We start from the raw sequence: 7,500 nt of genomic DNA on the forward strand, positions 1-7,500 counted from the left end.
TCTCTCTCTCCCCTCCTCTCTCCCTCCTCTCTCTCTCTCTCCCTCCTCCCTCTCTCTCTGTGTGTGTGTTTGGGTCTCTCTGATGAGTGAAGACAAACAGTGCTGAGAGAATAAATGTGTCTCCCGTGTGGGTAAGCGGCGCAGCGCGGCAGTGGGCCCAGGAATTATAATGTATACTTTAGGGCCTGGCGTGCCGAGGTGTGGGAACGAGGATGTCTGTGGCCCACAGGAGGAGGAGAGGAGGCTGAGACAGGCATGCCTGGAGGAACGTGGTCCAACCCCCCCCCACCACCACCACCACTCTGCTAGCTCAGCTCAAGGTCTCACGTTGGGGGGCTCGGGGTTGGGGGGGACCGGGAGGGGTTGGGGGGACCAGGAGGGGCTTGGGGGCGGGGGTTGGGAGGGCCGGGCGGGGCTGGGGGGCCAGGGTGGTGGGGGCTGGGAGGGGCCGGTAGGGGCCGGGATTGGAGGGGCCGGGATGGGCTGGGGGGACCGGGAGAGCTTGGGGGCCAGGGTGGTGGGGGCTGGGAGGGGCCGGGGGCCAGGGTGGTGGGGGCTGGGAGGGCCGCGGGGCCAGGGTGGTGGGGGCTGGGGGGACCGGGAGGGGTTGGGGGCCAGTGTGGTGGGGGCTGGGAGGGGCCGGGGGCCAGGGTGGTGGGGGCTGGGGGTCGGGAGGGGTTGGGGGCCAGGGTGGTGGGGGCTGGGAGGGGCCCGGGGCCAGTGTGGTGGGGGCTGGGAGGGGCCGGGGGCCAGGGTGGTGGGGGCTGGGGGGCCGGGAGGGGTTGGGGGCCAGGGTGGTGGGGGCTGGGAGGGGAATAGGGGGGGCCAGGGTGGTGGGGGTTGGGGGGCCGGGAGGGGTTGGGGGCCAGGGTGGTGGGGGCTGGGGGGGCCGGGACGGAGGGAATGTGTGTGTGATAGTGAATCTTTATTTAAGATCAGAATGACACATTCCAGGTTCAGTGTATATATACACATATATTTATAAACTGTCTGGTTCAAGCCCTGAATGCTGATTGGCTGACAGCCGTGGTATATATGAGCTCCCGAGTGGTGCATCGGTCTGAGGCTAGAGGCATCACTACAGACACACTGGTTCGAATCCAGGCTGTATCACAACCCGGCCGTGATTGGGAGTCCCCCCGAGGTTCGACACAAACTCAGTATAGTTTGAAATGACGGAGAGCAAATGGAAACAGAGTGGAAGTGATGATGAACCACCCTATTAACCACCCACGTTCATACAGGGTCCAGCTGCTATTAACCACCCACGTTCATACAGGGTCCAGCTGCTATTAACCACCCACGTTCATACAGGGTCCAGCTGCTATTAACCACCCACGTTTATACAGGGTCCAGCTGCTATTAACCACCCACATTCATACAGGGTCCAGCTGCTACTAACCACCCACGTTCATACAGGGTCCAGCTGCTATTAACCACCCACGTTCATATGGGGTCTAGCTGCTAATAACCACCCACGTTCATATGGGGTCTAGCTGCTAATAACCACCCACGTTCATACAGGGTCCAGCTGCTACTAACCACCCACGTTCATACAGGGTCCAGCTGCTATTAACCACCCACGTTCATACAGGGTCCAGCTGCTACTAACCACCCACGTTCATACAGGGTCCAGCTGCTACTAACCACCCACGTTCATACAGGGTTAAGCTGCTATTAACCACCCACGTTCATACGGGGTCCAGCTGCTAATAACCACCCACGTTCATACAGGGTCCAGCTTCTACTAACCACCCACGTGGAAACGAGACGGTTGGGGGGGGCGTTGATAATTCCAAAAACCATGGATAGAGGACCGTTTTTACGATCATTTTTAACAGCGAGGAAATAAATATATATACTTTTTGTAAATCACTGCGGCCCTCCGAATGCACCTCACCCCCCCCCCCCCCCCCCGACCTGAGTCAGAAGGGGGGGTACCCCCTACTCCCCCTCCCCCTCTCCTTCCCTATCAGCTCCACCTCGTTAAAATGTCCAGGGGAGAACTCTGCAGGGCCCGATCCCAAATGGACATCTCAGCCCTGCGAACTTGTGGAGATCTGAGAGGATTTGACAGCATTTTGATAAGCAACATGGTGGAGTGTCCTCACCTCGCTCTCTGATTGGCCCAGATATGACGTTTCACCAGATTCCTTATGTACCAATCCAATCCTCTCAGATCTCAGGGTTCCGTTAAGGGGGATTGGACCTATCGTCTGTCACGTTACCCACCTCTCCCTCTCCTGGACCAGGAGGCCCTGTTGGGTTGCTTAGCAACAGGCATTATGTAGGGAATAGGGCCCTGGTCTAAAGTAGTGCACTATATAGGGAATAGGGCCCTGGTCTATAGTAGTGCACTACGTAGGGAATAGGGCCCTGGTCTAAAGTAGTGCACTATGTAGGGAATAGGGCCCTGGTCTATAGTAGTGTACTATATAGGGAATAGGGCCCTGGTCTATAGTAGTGTACTATATAGGGAATAGGGCCCTGGTCTAAAGTAGTGCACTATATAGGGTATAGGGCCCTGGTCTAAAGTAGTGCACTATATAGGGAATAGGGCCCTGGTCTAAAGTAGTGCACTATATAGGGAATAGGGCCCTGGTCTAAAGTAGTGCACTATATAGGGAATAGGGCCCTGGTCTAAAGTAGTGCACTATATAGGGAATAGGGCCCTGGTCTAAAGTAGTGCACTATATAGGGAATAGGGCTCTGGTCTATAGTAGTGCTCTATATAGGGAATAGGGCCCTGGTCTATAGTAGTGCTCTATATAGGGAATAGGGCTCTGGTCTAAAGTAGTGCTCTATATAGGGAATAGTGCTCTGGTCTAAAGTAGTGCTCTATATAGGGAATAGGGCTCTGGTCTAAAGTAGTGCTCTATATAGGGAATAGGGCTCTGGTCTAAAGTAGTGCTCTATATAGGGAATAGGGTGCTCTGGTCTAAAGTAGTGCTCTATATAGGGAATAGGGCATAGGGTTCTGGTCTAAAGTAGTGCTCTATATAGGGAATAGGGCTCTGGTCTAAAGTAGTGCTCTATATAGGGAATAGGGTTCTGGTCTAAAGTAGTGCTCTATATAGGGAATAGTGCTCTGGTCTAAAGTAGTGCTCTATATAGGGAATAGGGCTCTGGTCTAAAGTAGTGCTCTATATAGGGAATAGGGCCCTGGTCTAAAGTAGTGCACTATATAGGGAATAGGGCTCTGGTCTAAAGTAGTGCTCTATATAGGGAATAGGGAATAGTGCTTTGGTCTAAAGTAGTGCTCTATATAGGGAATAGGGCTTTTGGTCTAAAGTAGTGCTCTATATAGGGAATAGGGCCCTGGTCTAAAGTAGTGCTCTATATAGGGAATAGGGTGCCATAGGGTTTTGGTCTAAAGTAGTGCACTATATAGGGAATAGGGCCCTGGTCTAAAGTAGTGCACTATATAGGGAATAGGGCCCTGGTCTAAAGTAGTGCACTATATAGGGAATAGGGTGCCATAGGGTTTTGGTCTAAAGTAGTGCACTATATAGGGAATAGGGCCCTGGTCTAAAGTAGTGCACTATATAGGGAATAGGGCCCTGGTCTAAAGTAGTGCACTATATAGGGAATAGGGTACCATAGGATTTTGGTCTAAAGTAGTGCACTATATAGGGAATAGGGCCCTGGTCTAAAGTAGTGCTCTATATAGGGAATAGGGTGCCATAGGGTTTTGGTCTAAAGTAGTGCTCTATATAGGGAATAGGGTGCCATAGGGTTTTGGTCTAAAGTAGTGCTCTATATAGGGAATAGGGTACCATAGGGTTTTGGTCTAAAGTAGTGCTCTATATAGGGAATAGGGTGCCATAGGGTTTTGGTCTAAAGTAGTGCTCTATATAGGGAATAGGGTGCCATAGGGTTTTGGTCTGGTCTAAAGTAGTGCTCTATATAGGGAATAGGGTGCCATAGGGTTTTGGTCTAAAGTAGTGCTCTATATAGGGAATAGGGTACCATAGGGTTTTGGTCTAAAGTAGTGCTCTATATAGGGAATAGGGTGCCATAGGGTTTTGGTCTAAAGTAGTGCTCTATATAGGGAATAGGGTGCCATAGGGTTTTGGTCTAAAGTAGTGCTCTATATAGGGAATAGGGTACCATAGGGTTTTGGTCTAAAGTAGTGCTCTATATAGGGAATAGGGTGCCATAGGGTTTTGGTCTAAAGTAGTGCTCTATATAGGGAATAGGGTGCCATAGGGTTTTGGTCTAAAGTAGTGCTCTATATAGGGAATAGGGCATAGGGTTCTGGTCTAAAGTAGTGCTCTATATAGGGAATAGGGTGCCATAGGGTTTTGGTCTAAAGTAGTGCTCTATATAGGGAATAGGGTGCCATAGGGTTTTGGTCTAAAGTAGTGCTCTATATAGGGAATAGGGTGCCATAGGGTTTTGGTCTAAAGTAGTGCTCTATATAGGGAATAGGGTACCATAGGGTTTTGGTCTAAAGTAGTGCTCTATATAGGGAATAGGGTGCCATAGGGTTTTGGTCTAAAGTAGTGCTCTATATAGGGAATAGGGTGCCATAGGGTTTTGGTCTAAAGTAGTGCTCTATATAGGGAATAGGGTGCCATAGGGTTTTGGTCTAAAGTAGTGCTCTATATAGGGAATAGGGTGCCATAGGGTTTTGGTCTAAAGTAGTGCTCTATATAGGGAATAGGGTGCCATAGGGTTTTGGTCTAAAGTAGTGCTCTATATAGGGAATTGGGTGCCATAGGGTTTTGGTCTAAAGTAGTGCTCTATATAGGGAATAGGGTACCATAGGGTTTTGGTCTAAAGTAGTGCTCTATATAGGGAATAGGGTGCCATAGGGTTTTGGTCTAAAGTAGTGCTCTATATAGGGAATAGGGTGCCATAGGGTTTTGGTCTAAAGTAGTGCACTATATAGGGAATAGGGTGCCATAGGGTTTTGGTCTAAAGTAGTGCTCTATATAGGGAATAGGGTGCCATAGAGTTTTGGTCTAAAGTAGTGCACTATATAGGGAATAGGGTGCCATAGGGTTTTGGTCTAAAGTAGTGCACTATATAGGGAATAGGGTGCCATAGGGTTTTGGTCTAAAGTAGTGCACTATATAGGGAATAGGGTGCCATAGGGTTTTGGTCTAAAGTAGTGCTCTATATAGGGAATAGGGTGCCATAGGGTTTTGGTCTAAAGTAGTGCACTATATAGGGAATAGGGTGCCATAGGGTTTTGGTCTAAAGTAGTGCACTATATAGGGAATAGGGTACCATAGGGTTTTGGTCTAAAGTAGTGCACTATATAGGGAATAGGGTGCCATAAACGACACAGACATTTAATTCAGAGGATAATTGTTAACTCCTAGAGTCCGTTTATTGTTCCCGCCTGGCCCCCACATGCTTCTCATCAGCAATCCCGAAGATTCCATCCCATAATAATCTGAATCTATTTTTAACGTCTGAATCAGAATGTGTTTATCTCGTTGTCGTCCGTTGTTTACTGAGACCTGCAGTCAGACACCCTCAAATTCACAATTCAGTTTGATTACAGCTGCTGATTAACATCAACCCCAGTTACCCAGGGGAGGGGAGGGAGAGGAGAGGAGAGAGAGGAGAGGAGAGGGGAGGAGGGAGGAGAGGAGAGGAGAGGGAGGGGAGGAGAGGAGAGGAGAGGAGAGGAGAGGAGAGGAGAGAGGAGAGGAGAGGAGAGGAGAGGAGAGGAGGGAGAGGGAGGAGGGAGGGGAGGAGGAGGAGGGGAGTGGAGAGGAGGGGGGAGGAGAGGAGGGGAGAGGGGAGGAAAGGAGAGTAGAGGAGGGGAGGAGAGGAGGAGAGGGGAAGGGATGAGGAGGGGAGGGGAGGATGGGATGAGAGGGGGGAGAGGAGGAGAGGGAATGAGATGAGAGGAGAGGAAGGGAGAGGGAATGAGGGGAGAGGAGATGAGGGGAGATGGGATGAGGAGAGGGGAGGGGAGATGGGATGAGATGGGAGAGCGAATGAGAATGAGAGGAGAGGAGACATAGTTTCTCCGTCTGGTTTGTGTTTAGAATGTGTAATCAGACCACAGAGGGTTTCATTGAGCTGGTCGATAACCTTGTTACCCCGAACTACTGTACTCACCAACCACAGGTTAATACCATGATACCAGCACCCTGACACACACACACCACCCTGACACACACACACCACCCTGACACACACACGCAGTCTGTCATTACACTGACAGGATCACTCTGCTCAGTGGAAAATCTCTCTCTCTGTAAATTGCCATATTGTTTGTTTGTAGCGTTCCCACTCAGCCACACAGAGATATGGAAAACACATCCCCCACAGGGCAATGGGAAGAGATGGGAGAGGAAGAGGACATGTTGTCATCTCTAGTCGCTTGCCAAACCCAGTAATGAGCTAAGAGTTAACAGAGGGACTCCTGGGCCTCCTCCTCTTCTTCCTTCTCCTCTTACTCCTTCTCCTCCTCTTCCTCCTCCTCTTCTTCCTTCTCCTCTTATTCCTTCTCCTCCTCTTCCTCCTCCTCTTCCTCCTTCTCCTCCTATTCCTTCTCCTCCTCCTCTTCCTTCTCCTCTGCCTCTTCCTCCTCCTATTCCTTCTCCTCCTCCTCTTCCTCCTCTTCCTTCTCCTCTTCCTCTTCCTCCTTCTCCTCCTATTCCTTCTCCTCCTCCTCTTCCTCCTTCTCCTCCTATTCCTTCTCCTCCTCCTCTTCCTTCTCCTCCTCCTCTTCCTCCTCTTCCTCTTCCTCCTCTTCCTTCTCCTCTGCCTCTTCCTCCTCCTCTTCCTCCTCTTCCTCCTCTACCTTCTCCTATGCCTCCTCCTCTTCCTCCTCCTCTTCCTCCTCTACCTTCTCCTATGCCTCCTCTTCCTCCTCTACCTTCTCCTATGCCTCCTCCTTGTCCTCTTCCTCCTTCTCCTCCTCCTCTTCATTCTCCTCCTCCTCTTCCTTCTCCTCTGCCTCTTCCTCCTCGTCTTCCTTGTCCTCCTCCTCCTCTTCCTCCTCCTCCTCCTCCTCTTCCTCCTCTACCTTCTCCTATGCCTCCTCTTCCTCCTCTACCTTCTCCTATGCCTCCTCCTTGTCTTTGGAGTTAACAGAGAGGCCTCCTCCTTCTCCTCTTCTCCTTCTCCTCTTCTCCCCCCATGTCCCTGTTCCTCCCAGGGTGACTCTGTTCCAGCGGGTGATGACTCTCCTACTGTGAACCCAGCATTGTGTTGTTCCTCCCAGGGTGATGACTCTCCTACTGTGAACCCAGCATTGTGTTGTTCCTCCCAGGGTGATGACTCTCCTACTGTGAACCCAGCATTGTGTTGTCCCTCCCAGGGTGATGACTCTCCTACTGTGAACCCAGCATTGTGTTGTCCCTCCCAGGGTGATGACTCTCCTACTGTGAACCCAGCATTGTGTTGTACCTCCCAGGGTGATGACTCTCCTACTGTGAACTCAGCATTGTGTTGTCCCTCCCAGGGTGATGACTCTCCTACTGTGAACTCAGCATTGTGTTGTCCCTCCCAGGGTGATGACTCTCCTACTGT

General features: G+C 50.9%; 1 protein-coding gene across 1 annotated transcript in view; it reads left to right on the forward strand.

Annotated features, from left to right (window-relative positions):
- The window catches only part of LOC124017356 (vacuolar protein sorting-associated protein 13B-like), a gene marked incomplete at its 5' end in the record, with an annotated part of 93,358 nt that overhangs the window by 52,478 nt on the left and 33,380 nt on the right, over positions 1-7,500 (forward strand).

This window comes from Oncorhynchus gorbuscha, unplaced genomic scaffold, assembly GCF_021184085.1.
Source record: "Oncorhynchus gorbuscha isolate QuinsamMale2020 ecotype Even-year unplaced genomic scaffold, OgorEven_v1.0 Un_scaffold_1972, whole genome shotgun sequence".
Lineage (NCBI taxonomy): Eukaryota > Metazoa > Chordata > Actinopteri > Salmoniformes > Salmonidae > Oncorhynchus > Oncorhynchus gorbuscha.